Raw genomic sequence first — 24,059 nt, 5'->3', positions numbered from 1 at the left:
ATATTTCGGATCCCTTTGAAGACTATAGAGCCAAAGGAAATATCCTCCGATAACAAAGAGAAAGAAGCTTTCTGAGAAACTTCTTTGTGTTCTGTGAAATCAACACACAGAGTTACAGCTTTGCCCTCAAGAAGCCTTTCGCTAAGACAGTTCTTGTGGAATTGGCAAAGTGATATTTGTAAGCCCATAGAGGGCTGTGGTGAAAAAGGAAATATCCTCAGATGAAATCTGGAAAGAAGCTTTCTGAGAAACCGCTGAATGTTCTGTTAATTCATCTCACAGAATTACATCTGTATTTCGTGGATCTCTTTGCTAGCCTTATTTCTGTGGAATCTGGGAACAGATATTTCGGATCCCCTTGAAGACTATAGGGCCAAAGGAAATATCCTCCAATAACAAACAGAAGGAAGCTTTCTGAGAAACATCTTTGTGTTCTGTGAAATCATCTCACAGAGTTACAGCTTTCCCCTCAAGAAGCCTCTCGCTAAGACAGTTCTTGTGTAATTGGGAAAGTGATATTTGGAAGCCCATAAAGGGCTATGGTGAAAAAGTAAATATCCTCAGATGAAAAATGGAAAGAAGCTTTCTGAGAAACTGCTGAGTGTTCTGTTAATTCATTTCACAGAGTTACATCTGTATTTCGTGGATCTCTTTGTTAGACTTATTTCTGTGGAATCTGAGAACAGATACTTCGGATCCCTTTGAAGACTATAGGGCCAAAGGAAATATCCTCCGATAACAAAGAGAAAGAAGCTTTCTGAGAAACTACTTAGTGTTCTGTGAAATCATCTCACAGAGATACAGCTTTCCCCTCAAGAAGCCTTTCGCTAAGACAGTTCTTGTGGAATTGGCCAAGTGATATTTGGAAGCCCTTAGAGGGCTATGGTGAAAAAGGAAATATCCTCATATGAAATCTGGAAAGAAGCTTTATGAGAAACTGCTGAGTGTTCTTTTAATTCATCTCACAGAGTTACATCTGCATTTCGTGGATCTCTTTGCTAGCCTTATTTCTGAGGAATCTGAGAACAGATATTTCGGATCCCTTTTAAGACTATAGGGTCAAAGGAAAAATCCTCTGATAACAAAGAGAAAGAAGTTTTCTGAGAAACTTCTTTGTGTTCTTCGAAATCATCTCACAGAGTTACAGCTTTCCCCTCAAGAACCCTTTCGCTAAGACAGTTCTTGTGGAATTGGCAAAGTGATATTTGGAAGCCCATAGAGGTCTATGGTGAAAAAGGAAATATCCTCACATGAAATCTGGAAAGAAGCTTTCTGAGAAATTGCGGAGTGTTCCCTTAATTCATCTCACAGAGTTACATCTGTATGTCGTGGATCTCTTTGCTAGCCTTGTTACTGTGGAATCTGAGAACAGATATTTCAGATCCCTTTGAATACTATAGGGCCAAAGGAAATATCCTCCGATAACAAAGAGAAGGAAGCTTTCTGAGAAACTCCTTTGTGTTCTGTGAAATCATCTCACAGAGTTACAGCTTTCCCCTCAAGAAGCCTTTCGCTAAGACAGTTCTAGTGGAATTGGCAAAGTGATATTTGGAAGCCCATAGAGGGCTATGGTGAAAAAGGAAATATCCTCACATGAAATCTGGAAAGAAGCTTTCTGAGAAACTGATGAGTGTTCTGTTAATTCATCTCACAAAGTTACATCTGTATTTCGTGGATCTCTTTGCTAGCCTTATTTCTGTGGAATCTGAGAACAGATATTTCGGATCCCTTTGAAGACTATAGGGCCAAAGGAAATATCCTCTGATAACAAAGAGAAAGAAGCTTTCTGAGGAACTTCTTTGTGTTCTGTGAAATCATCTCACAGAGTTACAGCTTTCCCCTCAAGAAGCCTCTCGCCAAGACAGTTCTTGTGGAATTGGCAAGGTGATATTTGGAAGCTCATAGAGGGCTATGGTGAAAAAGGAAATATCCTCAGATGAAATCTGGAAAGAAGCTTTCTGAGAAACTGCTGAGTGTTCTGTTAATTCATCTCACAGAGTTACATCTGCATTTCGTGGATCTCCTTCCTAGCTTATTTCTGAGGAATCTGAGAACAGACGTTTCGGATCCCTTTGAAGACTTTAGGGCCAAAGGAAAAATCCTCTGATAACAAAGAGAAAGAAGTTTTCTGAGAAACTTCTTTGTGTTCTTTGAAATCATCTCACAGTGTTACAGCTTTAACCTCAAGAAGCCTTTCGCTAAGACAGTTCTTGTGGAATTGGCAAAGTGATATTTGTAAGCCCATAGAGGGCTATGGTGAAAAAGGAAATATCCTCACATGAAATCTGGAAAGAAGCTTTCTGAGAAACTGCTGAGTGTTCTCTTAATTCATCTCACTGTGTTACATCTGTATTTCGTGGATCTCTTTGCTAGCCTTATTACTGTGGAATCTGAGAACAGATTTTTCGGATCCCTTTGAAGACTATAGGGCCAAAGGAAATATCCTCCGATAACAAAGAGAAGGAAGCTTTCTGAGAAACTTCTTTGGGTTCTGTGAAATCATCTCACAGAGGTACAGCTTTCCCCTCAAGAAGCCTTTTGCTAAGATATTTCTTGTGGAATTGGCAAAGTGATAATTAGAAGCCCATAGAGGGCTATGGTGAAAAAGGAAATATCCTCAGATGAAATCTAGTAAGAAACTTTCTGAGAAACTGCTGAGTGTTCTGTTAATTCATCTCACAGAGTTATATCTGTATTTCGTGGATCTCTTTGCTAGCCTTATTTCTGTGGAATCTGAGAACAGATATTTCGGATCCCTTTGAAGACTATAGGGCCAAAGGAAATATCCTCCGATAACAGAGACAGAAGCTTTCTGAGAAACTTCTTTGTGTTCTGTGAAATCATCTCACAGAGTTACAGTTTTCCCCTCAAGAAGCCTCTCGCTAAGACAGTTCTTGTGGAATTGGCAAAGTGATATTTGGAAGCCCATAGAGGGCTATGGTGAAAAAGGAAATATCCTCAGATGAAATCTGGAAAGAAGCTTTCTGAGAAACTGCTGAGGGTTGTGTTTATTCATCTCACAGAGTTACATCTGTATTTTGTGGATCTCCTTGCTAGCCTTATTTCTGAGGAATCTGAGAACAGACATTTCGGATCCCTTTGACGACTATAGGGCCAAAGGAAAAATCCTCTGATAACAAAGAGAAAGAAGTTTTCTGAGAAACTTCTTCGTGTTCTTTGAAATCATCTCACAGATTTACACCTTTAACCTCAAGAAGCCTTTCCCTAAGACAGTTCTTGTGGAATTGCAAAGTGATATTTGGAAGCCCATAGAGGGCTTTGGTGAAAAAGGAAATATCCTCACATGAAATCTGGAAAGAAGCTTTCAGAGAAACTGCTGAGTGTTCTCTTAATTCATCTCACAGAGTTTCATCTGTATTTCGTGGATCTCTTTGCTAGCCTTATTACTGTGGAATTTGAGAACAGATATTTCGGATCCCTTTGAAGACTATAGGGTCAAAGGAAATATCCTCTGATAACAAAGAGAAGGAAGCTTTCTGAGAAACTTCTTTGTGTTCTGTGAAATCATCTCACAGAGTTACAGCTTTCCCCTCAAGAAGCCTTTCGCTAAGACAGTTCTTGTGGAATTGGCAAAGTGATATTTGGAAGCCCATAGAGGTCTATGGTGAAAAAGGAAATATCCTCAGATGAAATCTGGAAAGAAGCTTTCTGAGATACTGCAGAGTGTTCTGTTAATTCATCTCACAGAGTTACATCTGTGTTTCGTGGATCTCTTTGCTAGCCTTATTTCTGTAGAATCTGAGAACAGATATTTCGGATCCCTTTGAAGACTATAGGGCCATAGGAAATATCCTCCGATAAAAAAGACAAAGAAGCTTTCTGAGAAACTTCTTTGTGTTCCGTGAAATCATCTCACAGAGTTACAGCTTTCCCCTCAAGAAGCCTTTCGCTAAGACAGTTCTTGTGAAATTGGGAAAGTGATATTTGGAAGACCATAGAGGGCTATGGTGAAAAAGGAAATATCCTCAGATGAAATCTGGAAAGAAGCTTTCTGAGAAACTGCTGAGTGTTCTGTTAATTCATCTCACAGAGTTACATCTGTATATCGTGGATCTCTTTGCTAGCCTTATTTCTGTGGAATCTGAGAACAGATATTTCGGATCACTCTGAAGACTTTAGGGTCAAAGGAAATATCTTCCGATCACAAAGAGAAAGAAGCTTTCTGAGAAACTTCTTTGGGTTCTGTGAAATCATCTCACAGAGTTACAGCTTTTCCCTCAAGAAGCCTTTCGCTAAGACAGTTCTTGTGGTATTGACAAAGTGATATTTGGAAGCCCATAGAGTGCTACGGTGAAAAAGGAAATATCCTCAGATGAAATCTGGAAAGAAGCTTTCTGAGAAACTGCTGAGTGTTCTGTTAATTCATCTCACAGAGTTGCATCTGTATTTCCTGGATCTCTTTGGTAGCCTTATTTCTGTGGTAACTGAGAACAGATATTTCGGATCCTTTGAAGACTTTAGGGCCAAAGGAAATATCCTCCGATAACAAAGAGAAAGAAGCTTTCTGAGAAATTTCTTTGTGTTCCGTGAAATCATCTCACAAATTTACAGCTTTCCCCTCAAGAAGCCTTTCGCTAAGACAGTTTTTGTGGAATTGCAAAGTGATATTTGGAAGCCCTTAGAGGGCTATGGTGAAAAAGGAAATATCCTCAGATGAAATCTGGAGAAGCTTTCTGAAAAACTGCTGAGTGTTCTGTTAATTCATCTCACACAGTTACATCTGTATATCGTGGATCTCTTTGCTAGCCTTATTTCTGTGGAATCTGAGAACAGATATTTCGGATCCCTTTGAAGACTATAGGGCCAAAGGAAATATCCTCCGATGACAAAGAGAAAGAAGCTTTCTGAGAAACTTCTTTGTGTTCTGTGAAATCATCTCACAGAGTTACAGCTTTCCCCTCAAGAAGCCTTTCGCTAAGACAGTTCTTGTGGAATTGGCAAAGTGATATTTGGAAGCCACAGAGGGCTATGCTGAAAAAGGAAATATCCTCAGATGAAATCTGGAAAGAAGCTTTCTGAGAAACTGCTGAGTGTTCTGTTACTTCATCTCACAAGGTAACATCTGTATTTCGTGGATCTCTTTGCTAGCCTTATTTCTGTGGAATGTGAGAACAGATATTTCGGATCCCTTTGAAGACTTTAGGGCCAAAGGAAATATCCTCCGACAACAAAGAGAAAGAAACTTTCTGAGAAACTTCTTTGTGTTCTGTGAAATCATCTCACAGAGTTACAGGCTTCCCCTCAAGAAGCCTTTCGCTAAGACAGTTCTTGTGGAATTGACAAAGTGATATTTGGAAGCCCATAGAGTGCTATGGTGAAAAAGGAAATATCCTCAGATGAAATCTGGAAAGAAGCTTTCTGAGAAACTGCTGAGTGTTCTGTTAATTCATCTCACAGAGTTACATATGTATTTCGTGGATGTCTTTGGTAGCCTTATTTCTGTGGAATCTGAGAACAGATATTTCGGATCCCTTTGAAGACTATAGGGCCAAAGGAAATATAATCCGATAACAAAGAGAAAGAAGCTTTCTGAGAAACTTCTTTGTGTTATGCTAAATCATCTCACAGAGTTACAGCTTTGCCCTCAAGAAGCCTTTCGCTAAGACAGTTCTGTTGGTATTGGCGAAGTGATATTTGGAAGCCCTTAGAGGGCTAAGGTGAAAAAGGAAATATCCTCAGATGAAATCTGGAAAGCAGCTTTCCGAGAAATTGCTGAGTGTTATGTTAATTCATCTCACAGAGTTACATCTGTATTTCGTGGATCTCCTTGCTAGCCTTATTTCTGAGGAATCTGAGAAGAGATATTTCGGATCCCTTTGAAGACTATAGGGCCAAAGGAAAAATCCTCTGATAACAAAGAGAAAGACGTTTTCTGAGAAACTTCTTTGTGTTCTTTGAAATCATCTCACAGAGTTACAGCTTTCCCCACAAGAAGCCTTTCGCTAAGACAGTTATTGTGGAATTGGCAAAGTGATATTTGGAAGCCCATAGAGGGCTATGGTGAAAAAGGAAATATCCTCAGATGAAATCTGGAAAGAAGCTTTCTGAGAAACTGCTGAGTGTTCTCTTAATTCATCTCACAGAGTTACATCTGTATGTCGTGGATCTCTTTCCTAGCGTTATTTCTGTGGAATCTGAGAACAGATATTTCGGATCCCTTTGAAGACTATAGGGCCAAAGGAAATATCCTCCGATAACAAAGAGAAGGAAGCTTTCTGAGAAACTTCTTTGTGTTCTGTGAAATCATCTCACAGAGTTACAGCTTTCCCCTCAAGAAGCTTCTCGCCAAGACAGTTCTTGTGGAATTGGCAATGTGATATTTGGAAGCCCTTAGAGGGCTATGGTGAAAAAGGAAATATCCTCAGATGAAATCTGGAAAGAAGCTTTCTGAGAAACTGCTGAGTGTTCTGTTAATTCATCTCACAAAGTTACGTCTGTATTGCGTGGATCTCCTTGCTAGCCTTATTTCTGAGGAATCTGAGAACAGACATTTCGGATCCCTGTGAAGTCTATAGGGCCAAAGGAAAAATCCTCTGATAACAAAGAGAAAGAAGTTTTCTGAGAAACTTCTTTGTGTTCTTTGAAATCATCTCACAGAGTTACAGCTTTCCCCTCAAGGAGCCTTTCGCTAAGACAGTTCTTGTGGAATTGGCAAAGTGATATTTGGAGGCCCATAGAGGGCTATGGTGAAAAAGGAAATATCCTCACATGAAATCTGGAAAGAAGCATTCTGAGATACTGCTGAGTGTTCTGTTAATTCATCTCACAGAGTTACATCTGTATTTCGTGGATCTCTTTGCTAGCCTTATTTCTGTGTAATCTGAGAACAGATATTGCGGATCCCTATGAAGACTATTGGGCCAAAGGAAATGTCCTCCGATAACAGAGAGAAAGAAGCTTTCTGAGAAACTTCTTTGTGTTCTCTGAAATCATCTCACAGGGTTACAGCTTTGCCCGCAAGAAGGCTTTCGCTAAGACAGTTCTTCTGGAACTGGCAAAGTGATATTTGGAAGCCCTTAGAGGGCTATGGTGAAAAAGGAAATATCCTCAGATGAAATCTGGAAAGAAACTTTCTGAAAAACTGCTGAGTGTTCTGTTAATTCATCTCACAGAGTTACATCTGTATTTAGTGGATCTCTTTGCTAGCCTTATTTCTGTGGAATCTGAGAAGAGATATTTCGGATCCCTTTGAAGACTATAGAGCCAAAGGAAATATCCTCCGATAACAAAGAGAAAGAAGCTTTCTGAGAAACGTCTTTGTGTTCTGTGAAATCATCTCACAGAGTTACAGCTTTCCTCTCAAGAAGCCTTTCGCTAGGACAGTTCTTGTGGAATTGGTAAAGTGATATTTGAAAGCCCATAGAGGGCTATGGTGAAAAAGGAAATATCCTCAGATGAAATCTGGAAAGAAGCTTTCTGAGAAACTGCTGAGTGTTCTGTTAATTCACTTCACAGAGTTACATCTGTATTTCGTGGATCTCCTTGCTAGTTTATTTCTGAGGAATCTGAGAACAGACATTTCGGATCCCTTTGAAGACTATAGGGCCAAAGGAAAAATCCTCTGATAACAAAGAGAAAGAAGTTTTCTGAGAAACTTCTTTGTGTTCTTTGAAATCATCTCACAGAGTTACAGCTGTAACCTCAAGAAGCCTTTCGCTAAGACAGTTCTTGTGGAATTGGCAAAGTGATATTTGGAAGCCCATAGAGGGCTATGGTGAAAAAGGAAATATCCTCACATGAAATCTGGAAAGAAGCTTTCTGAGAAACTGCTGAGTGTTCTCTTAATTCATCTCACAGTGTTACATCTGTATTGCGTGGATCTCTTTGCTAGCCTTATTACTGTGGAATCTGAGAACAGATATTTCGGATCCCTTTGAAGACTATAGGGCCAAAGGAAATATCCTCCGATAACAAAGAGAAGGAAGCTTTCTGAGAAACTTCTTTGGGTTCTGTGAAATCATCTCACAGAGTTACAGCTTTGCCCTCAAGAAGCCTTTCGCTAAGACAGTTCTTGTAAAATTGGCAAAGTGATAATTGGAAGCCCATAGAGGGCTATGGTGAAAAAGGAAATATCCTCAGTTGAAATCTGGCAAGAAACTTTCTGAGAAACTGCTGAGTGTTCTGTTAATTCATCTCACAGAGTTACATCTGTATTTCGTGGATCTCTTTGCTAGCCTTATTTCTGTGGAATCTGAGAACTGATATTTCGGATCCCTTTGAAGACTATAGGGCCAAAGGAAATATCCTCCGATAACAAAGAGACAGAAGCTTTCTGAGAAACTTCTTTGTGTTCTGTGAAATCATCTCACCGAGTTACAGCTTTCCCCTCCAGAAGCCTCTCGCTAAGACAGTTCTTGTGGAATTGGCAAAGTGATATTTGGAAGCGCATAGAGGGCTATGGTGAAAAAGGAAATATCCTCAGATGAAATCTGGAAAGAAGCTTTCCGAGAAACTGCTGAGTGTTCTGTTAATTCATCTCACAGAGTTTCATCTGTATTTCGTGGATCTCCTTGCTAGCCTTATTTCTGAGGAATCTGAGAACAGACATTTCGGATCCCTTTGACGACTATAGGGCCAAAGGAAAAATCGTCTGATAACAAAGAGAAAGAAGTTTTCTGAGAAACTTCTTTGTATTCTTTGAAATCATCTCACAGAGTTACAGCTTTCCCCTCAAGAAGCCTTTCGCTAAGACAGTTCTTGTGGAATTGCAAAGTGAAGTTTGGAAGCCCATACAGGGCTATGGTGAAAAAGGAAATATCCTCACATGAAATCTGGAAAGAAGCTTTCAGAGCAACTGCTGAGTGTTCTGTTAATTCATCTCACAGAGTTACATCTGTATTTCATGGATCTTCTTGCTAGCCTTTTTTCTGTGGAATCTGAGAACAGATATTTCGGATCCCTTTGAAGAATATAGGGCCAAAGGAATTATCCTCCGATAACAAAGAGAAAGAAGCTTTCTGAGAAACTTCTTTGTGTTCTCTGAAATCATCTCACAGAGTTACAGCTTTCCCCTCAAGAAGCCTCTCTCCAAGACAGTTCTTGTGGAATTGGTAAGGTGATATTTGGAGGCCTTAGAGGGCTATGGTTAAAAAGGAAATATCCTCATATGAAATCTGGAAAGAAGCTTTATGAGAAACTGCTGAGTGTTCTTTTAATTCATCTCACAGAGTTACATCTGCATTTCGTGGATCTCTTTGCTAGCCTTATTTCTGAGGAATCTGAGAACAGATATTTCGGATCCCTTTTAAGACTATAGGGTCAAAGGAAAAATCCTCTGATAACAAAGAGAAAGAAGTTTTCTGAGAAACTTCTTTGTGTTCTTCGAAATCATCTCACAGAGTTACAGCTTTCCCCTCAAGAACCCTTTCGCTAAGACAGTTCTTGTGGAATTGGCAAAGTGATATTTGGAAGCCCATAGAGGGCTATGGTGAAAAAGGAAATATCCTCACATGAAATCTGGAAAGAAGCTTTCTGAGAAATTGCGGAGTGTTCCCTTAATTCATCTCACAGAGTTACATCTGTATGTCGTGGATCTCTTTGCTAGCCTTGTTACTGTGGAATCTGAGAACAGATATTTCAGATCCCTTTGAATACTATAGGGCCAAAGGAAATATCCTCCGATAACAAAGAGAAGGAAGCTTTCTGAGAAACTCCTTTGTGTTCTGTGAAATCATCTCACAGAGTTACAGCTTTCCCCTCAAGAAGCCTTTCGCTAAGACAGTTCTAGTGGAATTGGCAAAGTGATATTTGGAAGCCCATAGAGGGCTATGGTGAAAAAGGAAATATCCTCACATGAAATCTGGAAAGAAGCTTTCTGAGAAACTGATGAGTGTTCTGTTAATTCATCTCACAAAGTTACATCTGTATTTCGTGGATCTCTTTGCTAGCCTTATTTCTGTGGAATCTGAGAACAGATATTTCGGATCCCTTTGAAGACTATAGGGCCAAAGGAAATATCCTCTGATAACAAAGAGAAAGAAGCTTTCTGAGGAACTTCTTTGTGTTCTGTGAAATCATCTCACAGAGTTACAGCTTTCCCCTCAAGAAGCCTCTCGCCAAGACAGTTCTTGTGGAATTGGCAAGGTGATATTTGGAAGCTCATAGAGGGCTATGGTGAAAAAGGAAATATCCTCAGATGAAATCTGGAAAGAAGCTTTCTGAGAAACTGCTGAGTGTTCTGTTAATTCATCTCACAGAGTTACATCTGCATTTCGTGGATCTCCTTCCTAGCTTATTTCTGAGGAATCTGAGAACAGACGTTTCGGATCCCTTTGAAGACTTTAGGGCCAAAGGAAAAATCCTCTGATAACAAAGAGAAAGAAGTTTTCTGAGAAACTTCTTTGTGTTCTTTGAAATCATCTCACAGTGTTACAGCTTTAACCTCAAGAAGCCTTTCGCTAAGACAGTTCTTGTGGAATTGGCAAAGTGATATTTGTAAGCCCATAGAGGGCTATGGTGAAAAAGGAAATATCCTCACATGAAATCTGGAAAGAAGCTTTCTGAGAAACTGCTGAGTGTTCTCTTAATTCATCTCACTGTGTTACATCTGTATTTCGTGGATCTCTTTGCTAGCCTTATTACTGTGGAATCTGAGAACAGATTTTTCGGATCCCTTTGAAGACTATAGGGCCAAAGGAAATATCCTCCGATAACAAAGAGAAGGAAGCTTTCTGAGAAACTTCTTTGGGTTCTGTGAAATCATCTCACAGAGGTACAGCTTTCCCCTCAAGAAGCCTTTTGCTAAGATATTTCTTGTGGAATTGGCAAAGTGATAATTAGAAGCCCATAGAGGGCTATGGTGAAAAAGGAAATATCCTCAGATGAAATCTAGTAAGAAACTTTCTGAGAAACTGCTGAGTGTTCTGTTAATTCATCTCACAGAGTTATATCTGTATTTCGTGGATCTCTTTGCTAGCCTTATTTCTGTGGAATCTGAGAACAGATATTTCGGATCCCTTTGAAGACTATAGGGCCAAAGGAAATATCCTCCGATAACAGAGACAGAAGCTTTCTGAGAAACTTCTTTGTGTTCTGTGAAATCATCTCACAGAGTTACAGTTTTCCCCTCAAGAAGCCTCTCGCTAAGACAGTTCTTGTGGAATTGGCAAAGTGATATTTGGAAGCCCATAGAGGGCTATGGTGAAAAAGGAAATATCCTCAGATGAAATCTGGAAAGAAGCTTTCTGAGAAACTGCTGAGGGTTGTGTTTATTCATCTCACAGAGTTACATCTGTATTTTGTGGATCTCCTTGCTAGCCTTATTTCTGAGGAATCTGAGAACAGACATTTCGGATCCCTTTGACGACTATAGGGCCAAAGGAAAAATCCTCTGATAACAAAGAGAAAGAAGTTTTCTGAGAAACTTCTTCGTGTTCTTTGAAATCATCTCACAGATTTACACCTTTAACCTCAAGAAGCCTTTCCCTAAGACAGTTCTTGTGGAATTGCAAAGTGATATTTGGAAGCCCATAGAGGGCTTTGGTGAAAAAGGAAATATCCTCACATGAAATCTGGAAAGAAGCTTTCAGAGAAACTGCTGAGTGTTCTCTTAATTCATCTCACAGAGTTTCATCTGTATTTCGTGGATCTCTTTGCTAGCCTTATTACTGTGGAATTTGAGAACAGATATTTCGGATCCCTTTGAAGACTATAGGGTCAAAGGAAATATCCTCTGATAACAAAGAGAAGGAAGCTTTCTGAGAAACTTCTTTGTGTTCTGTGAAATCATCTCACAGAGTTACAGCTTTCCCCTCAAGAAGCCTTTCGCTAAGACAGTTCTTGTGGAATTGGCAAAGTGATATTTGGAAGCCCATAGAGGTCTATGGTGAAAAAGGAAATATCCTCAGATGAAATCTGGAAAGAAGCTTTCTGAGATACTGCAGAGTGTTCTGTTAATTCATCTCACAGAGTTACATCTGTGTTTCGTGGATCTCTTTGCTAGCCTTATTTCTGTAGAATCTGAGAACAGATATTTCGGATCCCTTTGAAGACTATAGGGCCATAGGAAATATCCTCCGATAAAAAAGACAAAGAAGCTTTCTGAGAAACTTCTTTGTGTTCCGTGAAATCATCTCACAGAGTTACAGCTTTCCCCTCAAGAAGCCTTTCGCTAAGACAGTTCTTGTGAAATTGGGAAAGTGATATTTGGAAGACCATAAAGGGCTATGGTGAAAAAGGAAATATCCTCAGATGAAATCTGGAAAGAAGCTTTCTGAGAAACTGCTGAGTGTTCTGTTAATTCATCTCACAGAGTTACATCTGTATATCGTGGATCTCTTTGCTAGCCTTATTTCTGTGGAATCTGAGAACAGATATTTCGGATCACTCTGAAGACTTTAGGGTCAAAGGAAATATCTTCCGATCACAAAGAGAAAGAAGCTTTCTGAGAAACTTCTTTGGGTTCTGTGAAATCATCTCACAGAGTTACAGCTTTTCCCTCAAGAAGCCTTTCGCTAAGACAGTTCTTGTGGTATTGACAAAGTGATATTTGGAAGCCCATAGAGTGCTACGGTGAAAAAGGAAATATCCTCAGATGAAATCTGGAAAGAAGCTTTCTGAGAAACTGCTGAGTGTTCTGTTAATTCATCTCACAGAGTTGCATCTGTATTTCCTGGATCTCTTTGGTAGCCTTATTTCTGTGGTAACTGAGAACAGATATTTCGGATCCTTTGAAGACTTTAGGGCCAAAGGAAATATCCTCCGATAACAAAGAGAAAGAAGCTTTCTGAGAAACTTCCTTGTGTTCTGTGAAATCATCTCACAGAGTTACAGCTTTCCCCTCAAGAAGCCTTTCGCTAAGACAGTTCTTGTGGAATTGGCAAAGTGATATTTGGAAGCCCATAGAGGGCTGTGGTGAAAAAGGAAATATCCTCAGATGAAATCTGGAAAGAAGCTTTCTGAGAAACTGCTGAGTGTTCTGTTAATTCATCTCACAGAGTTACATCTGTATTTCGTTGATCTCTTTGCTTGAATTATTTCTGTGGAATCTGAGAACAGATATTTCGGATCCCTTTGAAGACTATAGGGCCAAAGGAAATATCCTCCGATAACAAAGAGAAAGAAGCTTTCTGAGAAACTTCTTTGTGTTCTGTGAAATCATCTCACAGAGTTACAGCTTTCCCCTCAAGAAGCCTTTCGCTAAGACAGTTCTTGTGGAATTGGCAAAGTGCTATTTGGAAGCCCATAGAGGGCTACGGTGAAAAAGGAAATATCCTCAGATGAAATTTGGAAAGAAGCTTTCTGAGAACCTGCTGAGTGTTCTGTTAATTCATCTCACAGAGTTACATCTGTATTTCGTGGATCTCCTTGGTAGCCTTATTTCTGTGGAATCTGAGAACAGATATTTCGGATCCCTTCGAAGACTATAGGGCCAAAGGAAATATCCTCCGATAACAAAGAGAAAGAAGCTTTCTGAGAAACTTCTTTGTGTTCTGTGAAATCATCTCACAGAGTTACAGCTTTCCCCTCAAGAAGACTTTCGCTAAGACAGTTCTTGTGCAGTTGGCAAAGTGATATTTGGAAGACCATAGAGGGCTATGGTGAAAAAGGAAATATCCTCAGATGAAATCTGGAAAGAAGCTTTCTGAGAAACTGCTGAGTGTTCTGTTAATTCATCTCACAGAGTTACATCAGTATTTCATGGATCTCTTTGCTAGCCTTATTTCTGTGGAATCTGAGAACAGATATTTCGGATCCCTTTGAAGACTATAGGGCCAAAGGAAATATCCTCCGATAACAAAGAGAAAGAAGCTTTCTGAGAAACTTCTTTGTGTTCTGTGAAATCATCTCACAGAGCTACAGCTTTCCCCTCAAGAAACCTTTCGCTAAGACAGTTCTTGTGGAATTGGCAAAGTGATATTTGGAAGCCCTTCGAGGGCTATGGTGAAAAAGGAAATATCCTCAGATGAAATCTGGAAAGAAGCTTTCTGAAAAACTGCTGAGTGTTCTGTTAACTCACATCACAGTGTTACATATGTATGTCGTGGATCTCTTTGCTAGCCTTATTTCTGTGGAATCTGAGAACAGATATTTCGGATCCCTTTGAAGTTTATAGGGCCAAAGGAAATATCCTCCGATAACAAAGAGAAAGAAGCTTTCTGAGAAACTTCTTTGTGTTCTGTTAAATCATCTCACAGAGCTACAGCTTTCCCCTCAAGAAGCCTTTCGCTAAGACAGTTCTTGTGGAATTGGCAAAGTGATATTTGGAAGCCCTTCGAGGGCTATGGTGAAAAAGGAAATATCCTCAGATGAAATCTGGAAAGAAGCTTTCTGAAAAACTGCTGAGTGTTCTGTTAACTCACCTCACAGAGTTACATATGTATGTCGTGGATCTCTTTGCTAGCCTTATTTCTGTGGAATCTGAGAACAGATATTTCGGATCCCTTTGAAGTTTATAGGGCCAAAGGAAATATCCTCCGATAACAAAGAGAAAGAAGCTTTCTGAGAAACTTCTTTGTGTTCAGTTAAATCATCTCACAGAGTTACAGCTTTCCCCTCAAGAAGACTTTCGCTAAGACAGTTCTTGTGGAATTGGCAAAGTGATATATGGAAGCCCATAGAGGGCTATGGTGAAAAAGGAAATATCCTCAGATGAAATCTTGAAAGAAGCTTTCTGAGAAACTGCTGAGTGTTCTGTTAATTCATCTCACAGAGTTACATCTGTATTTCGTGGATCTCTTTGCTAGCCTTATTTCTGTGGAATCTGAGAACTGAAATTTCGGATCCCTTTGAAGACGATAGGCGAAAGGAAATATCCTCCTATAACAAAGAGAAAGAAGCTTTCTGAGAAACTTCTTTGTGTTCTTTGAAATCATCTCACAGAGTTACAGCTTTCCCCTCAAGAAGCCTCTCGCTAAGACAGTTCTTGTGGAATTGGCAAAGTGATATTTGGAAGCCCATAGAGGGCTATGGTGAAAAAGGAAATATCCTCAGATGAAATCTAGTAAGAAACTTTCTGAGAAACTGCTGAGTGTTCTGTTAATTCATCTCACAGAGTTACATCTGTATATCCTGGATCTCTTTGCTAGCCTTATTTCTGTGGAATCTGAGAACAGATATTTCGGATCACTCTGAAGACTTTAGGGCCAAAGGAAATATCCTCCGATAACAAAGAGAAAGAAGTTTTCTCAGAAACTTCTTTGTGTTCTGTGAAATTATCTCAGAGAGTTACAGCTTTCCCCTCAAGAAGCCTTTCGCTAAGACATTTCTTGTGGAATTGGCAAAGTGATATTTGGATGCCCATAGAGTGCTATGGTGAAAAAGGAAATATCCTCAGAGGAAATCTGGAAAGAAGCTTTCTGAGAAAGTGCTGAGTGTTCTGTTAATTCATCTCACAGAGTTCCATCTGTATTTCGTGGATCTCTTTGCTAGCCTTATTTCTGTGGAATCTGAGAACAGATATTTCGGATCCCTTTGAAGACTATAGGGCCAAAGGAAATATCCTCCGATAACAAAGAGATAGAAGCTTTCTGAGAAACTTCTTTGTGTTCTGTGAAATCATCTCACAGAGTTACAGTTTTCCCCTCAAGAAGCCTCTCGCTAAGGCAGTTCTTGTGGAATTGGCAAAGTGATATTTGGAAGCCCATAGAGGGCTATGGTGAAAAAGGAAATATCCTCAGATGAAATCTGGAAAGAAGCTTTCTGAGAAACTGCTGAGGGTTCTGTTTATTCATCTCACAGAGTTACATCTGTATTTTGTGGATCTCCTTGCTAGCCTTATTTCTGAGGAATCTGAGAACAGACATTTCGGATCCCTTTGACGACTATAGGGCCAAAGGAAAAATCCTCTGATAACAAAGAGAAAGAAGTTTTCTGAGAAACTTCTTCGTGTTCTTTGAAATCATCTCACAGATTTACACCTTTAACCTCAAGAAGCCTTTCCCTAAGACAGTTCTTGTGGAATTGCAAAGTGATATTTGGAAGCCCATAGAGGGCTTTGGTGAAAAAGGAAATATCCTCACATGAAATCTGGAAAGAAGCTTTCAGAGAAACTGCTGAGTGTTCTCTTAATTCATCTCACAGAGTTTCATCTGTATTTCGTGGATCTCTTTGCTAGAATTATTTCTGTAGAATCTGAGAACAGATATTTCGGATCCCTTTGAAGACTATAGGGCCATAGGAAATATCCTCCGATAAAAAAGACAAAGAAGCTTTCTGAGAAACTTCTTTGTGTTCCGTGAAATCATCTCACAGAGTTACAGCTTTCCCCTCAAGAAGCCTTTCGCTAAGACAGTTCTTGTGAAATTGGGAAAGTGATATTTGGAAGACCATAGAGGGCTATGGTGAAAAAGGAAATATCCTCAGATGAAATCTGGAAAGAAGCTTTCTGAGAAACTGCTGAGTGTTCTGTTAATTCATCTCACAGAGTTACATCTGTATATCGTGGATCTCTTTGCTAGCCTTATTTCTGTGGAATCTGAGAACAGATATTTCGGATCACTCTGAAGACTTTAGGGTCAAAGGAAATATCTTCCGATCACAAAGAGAAAGAAGCTTTCTGAGAAACTTCTTTGGGTTCTGTGAAATCATCTCACAGAGTTACAGCTTTCCCCTCAAGAAGCCTTTCGCTAAGACAGTTCTTGTGGAATTGGCAAAGTGTTATTTGGAAGCCCATAGAGGGCTATGGTGAAAATGGAAATATACTCAGATGAAATCTGGAAAGAAGCTTTCTGAAAAACTGCTGAGTGTTCTGTTAACTCATCTCACAGAGTTACATCTGTATGTCGTGGATCTCTTTGCTAGCCTTATTTCTGTGGAATCTGAGAACAGATATTTCGGATCCCTTTTGAAGATTATAGGGCCAAAGGAAATATCCTCCGATAACAAAGAGAAGGAAGCTTTCTGAGAAACATCTTTGTGTTCTGTTAAATCATCTCACAGAGTTACAGCTTTCCCCTCAAGAAGACTTTCGCGAAGACAGTTCTTGTGTAATTGGCAAGGTGATATTTGGAAGCCCTTAGAGGGCTATGGTGAAAAAGGAAATATCCTCAGATGAAATCTGGAAGGAAGCTTTCTGAGAAACTGCTGAGTGTTCTGTTAATTCATCTCACAGAGTTACATCTGTATTTCGTGGATCTCTTTGCTTGCCTTATTTCTGTGGAATCTGAGAACAGATATTTCGGATCCCTATGAAGACCATAGGGCTAAAGGAAATATCCTCCGATAACAAAGAGAAAGAAGCTTTCTGAGAAACATCTTTGTGTTCTGTGAAATCATCTCACAGAGCTACAGCTTTCCCCTCAAGAAGTCTTTCGCTAAGACAGTTCTTGTGGAATTGGCAAAGTGATATTTGGAAGCCCTTCGAGGGCTATGGTGAAAAAGGAAATATCCTCAGATGAAATCTGGAAAGAAGCTTTCTGAAAAACTGCTGAGTGTTCTGTTAACTCACCTCACAGAGTTACATACGTATGTCGTGGATCTCCTTGCTAGCCTTATTTCTGTGGAATCTGAGAACAGATATTTCAGATCCCTTTGAAGTTTATAGGGCCAAAGGAAATATCCCCCGATAACAAAGAGAAAGAAGCTTTCTGAGAAACTTCTTTGTGTTCTGTGAAATCATCTCACAGAGCTACAGCTTTCCCCTCAAGAAGCCTTTCGCTAAGACAGTTCTTGTGGAATTGGCAAAGTGATATTTGGAAGCCCTTCGAGGGCTACGGTGAAAAAGGAAATATCCTCAGATGAAATCTGGAAAGAAGCTTTCTGAAAAACTGCAGAGTGTTCTGTTAACTCACCTCACAGAGTTACATAAGTATGTCGTGGATCTCTTTGCTAGCCTTATTTCTGTGGAATCTGAGAACAGATATTTCGGATCCCTTTGAAGTTTATAGGGCCAAAGGAAATATCCTCCGATAACAAAGAGAAAGAAGCTTTCTGAGAAACTTCCTTGTGTTCTGTGAAATCATCTCACAGAGTTACAGCTTTTCTCTCAAGAAGCCTTTCGCTAAGACAGTTCTTGTGGAATTGGCAAAGTGATATTTGGAAGCCCATAGAGGGCTGTGGTGAAAAAGGAAATATCCTCAGATGAAATCTGGAAAGAAGCTTTCTGAGAAACTGCTGAGTGTTCTGTTAATTCATCTCACAGAGTTACATCTGTATTTCGTGGATCTCCTTGCCAGCCTTATTTCTGAGGAATCTGAGAACAGATATTTCGGATCCCTTTGAAGACTATAGGGCCAAAGGAAATATCCTCTGATAACAAAGAGAAGGAAGCTTTCTGAGAAACTTCTTTGTGTTCTGTGTAATCATCTCACAGAGTTACAGCTTTCCCCTCAAGAAGCCTTTCGCTAAGACAGTTCTTGTGGAATTGGGAAAGTGATATTTGGAAGCCCATAGAGGGCTATGGTGAAAAAGGAAATATCCTCAGATGAAATCTGGCAAGAAGCTTTCTGAGATACTGCTGAGTGTTCTGTTAATTCATCTCACAGAGTTACATCTGTATATCGTGGATCTCTTTGCTAGCCTTATTCCTGTGGAATCTGAGAACAGATATTTCAGATCACTCTGAAGACTTTAGGGCCAAAGGAAATATCCTCCGATAAAAAAGAGAAAGAAGCTTTCTGAGAAACTTCTTTGTGTTCTGTGAAATCATCTCACAGGGTTACAGCATTCCCCTCAAGAAGCCTTTCGCTAAGACATTTCTTGTGGAATTGGCAAAGTGATATTTGGAAGCCCATAGAGTGCTAGGGTGAAAAAGGAAATATCCTCAGATGAAATCTGGAAAGAAGCTTTCTGAGAAACTGCTGGGTGTTCTGTTAATTCATCTCACAGAGTTCCATCTGTATTTCGTGGATCTCTTTGGTAGCCTTATTTCTGTGGTATCTGAGAACAGATATTTCGGATTGCTTTGAAAACTTTAGGGCCAAAGGAAATATCCTCCGATAAGAAAGAGAAAGAAGCTTTCTGAGAAAATTCCTTGTGTTCTGTGAAATCATCTCACAGAGCTACAGCTTTCCCCTCAAGAAGCCTTTCGCTAAGACAGTTCTTGTGTAATTGGCAAAGTGATATTTGGAAGCCCATAGAGGGCTGTGGTGAAAAAGGAAATATCCTCAGATGAAATCTGGAAAAAAGCTTTCTGGGAAACCGCTGAGTGTTCTGTTAATTCATCTCACAGAGTTACATCTGTGTTTCCTGGTACTCTGTGCTAGCCTTATTTCTGTGGAATCTGAGAACAGATATATCAGATCCCTTTGAAGATTGTAGGGAAAAAGGAAATATTCTCCGATAACAAAGAGAAAGAAGCTTTCTGAGAAACTTCTTTGTGTTCTGTGAAATCATCTCACAGAGTTACAGCTTTCCCCTCAAGAAGCCTTTCGCTAAGACAGTTCTTGTGGAATTGGCAAAGTGATATTTGGAAGCCCATAGAGGGCTATGGTGAAAAAGGAAATATCCTCACATGAAATCTGGAAAGAAGCTTTCTGAGTAACTGCTGAGTGTTCTCTTAATTCATCTCACAGAGTTACATCTGTATTTCGTGGATCTCTTTGCTAGCCTTATTACTGTGGAATCTGAGAACAGATATTTCGGATCCCTTTGAAGACTATAGGGCCAAAGGAAATATCGTCCGATAACAAAGAGAAAGAAGCTTTCTGAGAAACGGCTTTGTGTTCTGTGAAATCATCTCACAGAGTTACAGCATTCCCCTCAAGAAGCCTTTCGCTAAGACAGTTCTTGTGGAATTGGCAAAGTGATATTTGTAGCCCTTAGAGGTCTATGGTGAAAAAGGAAATATGTTCACATGAAATCTGGAAAGAAGCTTTCTGAGAAACTGCTGAGTGTTCTGTTAATTCATCTCACAGAGTTACATCTGTATTTCGTGGATCTCTTTGCTAGCCTTATTTCTGTGGAAACTGAGAACAGATATTTCGGATCCCTTTGAAGACTATAGAGCCAAAGGAAATATCCTCCGATAACAAAGAGAAAGAAGCTTTCTGAGAAACTTCCTTGTGTTCTGTGAAATCATCTCACAGAGTTACAGCTTTCCCCTCAAGAAGCCTTTCGCTAAGACAGTTCTTCTTGAATTGGCAAAGCGATATTTGGAAGCACTTAGAGGGCTATGGTGAAAAAGGAAATATCCTCAGATGAAATCTGGAAAGAAGCTTTCTGAGAACCTGCTGAGTGTTCTGTTAATTCATCCCACAGAGTTACATCTGTATTTCGTGAATCTCCTTGGTATCCTTATTTCTGTTGAATCTGAGAACAGATATTTCGGATCCCTTTGAAGACTATAGGTACAAAGGAAATATCCTCCGATAACAAAGAGAAAGAAGCTTTCTGAGAAGCTTCTTTGTGTTCTGTGAAATCATCTCACAGAGTTACAGCTTTCCCCTCAAGAAGCCTTTCGCTAACACAGTTCTTGTGGTATTGGCAAAGTGATATTTGGAAGCCCTTAGAGGTCTATGGTGAAAGAGGAAATATCTTCACATGAAATCTGGAAAGAAGCTTCCTGAGAAACTGCTGAGTGTTGTGTTAATTCATCTCACAGAGTTACCTCTGTATTTCGTGGATCTCTTTGCTAGCCTTATTTCTGTGGAAACTGAGAACAGATATTTCGGATCCCTTTGAAGACTATAGGGCCAAAGGAAATATCCTCCGATAACAAAGAGAAAGAAGCTTTCTGAGAAACTTCTTTGTGTTCTGTGAAATCATCTCACAGAGTTACAGCTTTCCCCTCAAGAAGCCTCTCGCCAAGACAGTTCTTGTGGAATTGGCAAGGTGATATTTGGAAGCCCTTAGAGGGCTATGGTGAAAAAGGAAATATCCTCAGATGAAATCTGGAAAGAAGCTTTCTGAGAAACTGCTTAGTGTTCTGTTAATTCATCTCACAGATTTACATCTGTATTTCGTGGATCTCTTTGCTAACCTTATTTCTGGGGAATCTGAGAACAGATATTTCGGATCCCTTTTAAGAGTATAGGGCCAAAGGAAATATCCTCCGATAACAAAGAGAAAGAAGCTTTCTGAGAAACTTCTCTGTGTTCTGTGAAATCATCTCACAGAGTTACAGCTTTGCCCTCAAGAAGCCTTTCGCTAAGACAGTTATTGTGGAATTGGCAAAGTGATATTTGGAAGCCCATAGAGGGCTATGGTGAAAAAGGAAATATCCTCAGATGAAATATGGAAAGAGGCTTTCGGAGAAACTGCTGAGTGTTCTGTTAATTCATCTCACAGAGTTACATCTGTATTTCGTGGATCTCTTTGCTAGCCTTATTTCTGTGGAATCTGAGAACAGATATTTCGTATCCCTTTGAAGACTTTAGGGCCAAAGGAAATATCCTCCGATCACAAACAGAAAGAAGCTTTCTGAGAAACTTCTTTTTGTTCTGTGAATTCATCTGACAGAGTTACAGCTTTCCCCTCAAGAAGACTCTCGCCAAGACAGTTCTTGTGGAATTGGCAAGGTGATATTTGGAAGCCCTTAGAGGGCTATGGTGAAAAAGGAAATATCCTCAGATGAAATCTGGAAAGAAGCTTTCTGAGAAACTGCTGAGTGTTCTGTTAATTCATCTCCCAGAGTTACATCTGTATTTCGTGGATCTCTTTGCTAGCCTTATTTCTGTGGAATCTGAGAACAGATATTTCGTATCCCTTTGAAGACTTTAGGGCCAAAGGAAATATCCTCCGATCACAAACAGAAAGAAGCTTTCTGAGAAACTTCTTTTTGTTCTGTGAATTCATCTCACAGAGTTACAGCTTTCCGCTCAAGAAGCCGCTCGCCAAGACAGTTCTTGTGGAATTGGCAAGGTGATATTTGGAAGCCCTTAGAGGGCTATGGTGAAAAAGGAAATATCCTCAGATGAAATCTGGAAAGAAGCTTTCTGAGAAACTGCTTACTGTTCTGTTAATTCATCTCACAGAGTTACATCTGTATTTCGTGGATCTCTTTGCTAGCCTTATTACTGTGGAATCTGAGAACAGATATTTCGGATCCCTTTGAAGACTATATGGCCAAAGGAAATATCCTCCGATAACAAAGAGAAAGAAGCTTTCTGAGAAACTTCTTTGTGTTCTGTGAAATCATCTCACAGAGTTACAGCTTTCCCCTCAAGATGCCTCTCGCCAAGACGCTTCTTGTGGAATTGGCAAGGTGATATTTGGAAGCTCTTAGAGGGCTATGGTGAAAAAGGAAATATCCTCAGATGAAATCTGGAAAGAAGCTTTCTGAGAAACTGCTGAGTGTTCTGTTAATTCATCTCACAGAGTTACATGTGTATTTCGTGGATCTCTTTGCTAGCCTTATTTCTGTGGGATCTGAGAACAGTTATTTCATATCCCTTAGAAGACTATAGGGCCAAAGGAAATATATTCCTATAACCAAGAGAAAGAAGCTTTCTGAGAAACTTCTTTGTGTTCTGTGAAATCATCTCACAGAGTTACAGCTTTCCGCTAAAGAAGCCTTTCGCTAACACAGTTCTTGTGAACTGGCAAAGTGATAATTGGAAGACCATAGAGGGCTATGGTGAAAAAGGAAATATCCTCAGATGAAATCTGGAAAGAAGCCTTCTGAGAAACTGCTGAGTGTTCTGTTAATTCATCTCACAGAGTTACATCTGTATTTCGTGGATCTCCTTGCTAGCCTTATTTCTGAGGAATCTGAGAACAGATAGTTCGGATCCCTTTGAAGACTATAGGGCCAAAGGAAAAATCCTCTGATAACAAAGAAAAAGAAGTTTTCTGAGAAACTTCTTTGTGTTCTGTGAAATCATCTCACAGAGTTACAGCTTTCCGCTCCAGAAGCCTTTCGCTAAGACAGTTCTTGTGGAATTGGCAAAGTGATATTTGGAAGCCCATAGAGGGCTATGGTGAAAAAAAAATATCCTCAGATGAAATCTGGAAAGAACTTTCTGAGAAACTGCTGAGTGTTCTCTTAATTCATCTCACAGAGTTACATCTGTATGTCGTGGATCTCTTTGCTAGCCTTATTACTGTGGAATCTGAGAACAGATATTTCGGATCCCTTTGAAGACTACAGGGCCAAAGGAAATATCCTCCGATAACAAAGAGAAGGCAGCTTTCTGAGAAACTTCTTTGTGTTCTGTGAAATCATCTCACAGAGTTACAGCTTTCCTCTCAAGAAGCCTTTCGCTAAGACAGTTCTTGTGGAATTGGCAAAGTGATATTTGGAAGCCCATAGAGGGCTGTGGTGAAAAAGGAAATATCCTCAGATGAAATCTGGAAAGAAGCTTTCTGAGAAACTGCTGAGTGTTCTGTTAATTCATCTCACAGAGTTACATCTGTATTTCGTGGATCTCCTTTCCAGCCTTATTTCTGAGGAATGTGAGAACAGATATTTCGAATGCCTTTGAAGACTATAGGGCCAAAGGAAGAATCCTTTGATAACAAAGAGAAAGAAGTTTTCTGAGAAACTTCTTTGTGTTCTTTGAAATCATCTCACAGAGTTACAGCTTTCCCCTCAAGAAGTCTTTCGCTAAGACAGTTCTTGTGGAATTGGCAAAGTTATATTTGGAAGCCCATAGAGGTCTATGGTGAAAAAGGAAATATCCTCACTTGAAATCTGGAAAGAAGCTTTCTGAGAAACTGCTGAGTGTTCTCTTAATTCATCTCAAAGAGTTACATCTGTATTTCGTGGATCTCTTTGCTAGCCTTATTACTGTGGAATCTGAGAACAGATATTTCGGATCCCTTTGAAGACTACAGGGCCAAAGGAAATATCCTCTGATAACAATGAGAAGGAAGCTTTCTGAGAAACTTCTTTGTGTTCTGTGAAATCATCTCACAGAGTTACAGCTTTCCCCTCAAGAAGCCTTTCGCTAAGACAGTTCTTGTGGAATTGGCAAAGTGATATTTGGAAGCCCACAGAGGGCTATGGTGAAAAAGGAAATATCCTCAGATGAAATCTGGCAAGAAGCTTTCTGAGATACTGCTGAGTGTTCTGTTAATTCATCTCACAGAGTTACATCTGTATATCGTGGATCTCTTTGCTAGCCTTATTCCTGTGGAATCTGAGAACAGATATTTCGGATCACTCTGAAGACTTTAGGGCCAAAGGAAATATCCTCCGATAACAAAGAGAAAGAAGGTTT

The sequence above is a fragment of the Macaca mulatta genome, chromosome 7, assembly GCF_049350105.2.
Source record: "Macaca mulatta isolate MMU2019108-1 chromosome 7, T2T-MMU8v2.0, whole genome shotgun sequence".
Taxonomy (NCBI): Eukaryota; Metazoa; Chordata; class Mammalia; order Primates; family Cercopithecidae; genus Macaca; species Macaca mulatta.
Note: the sequence above shows the minus strand (reverse complement) of the source record.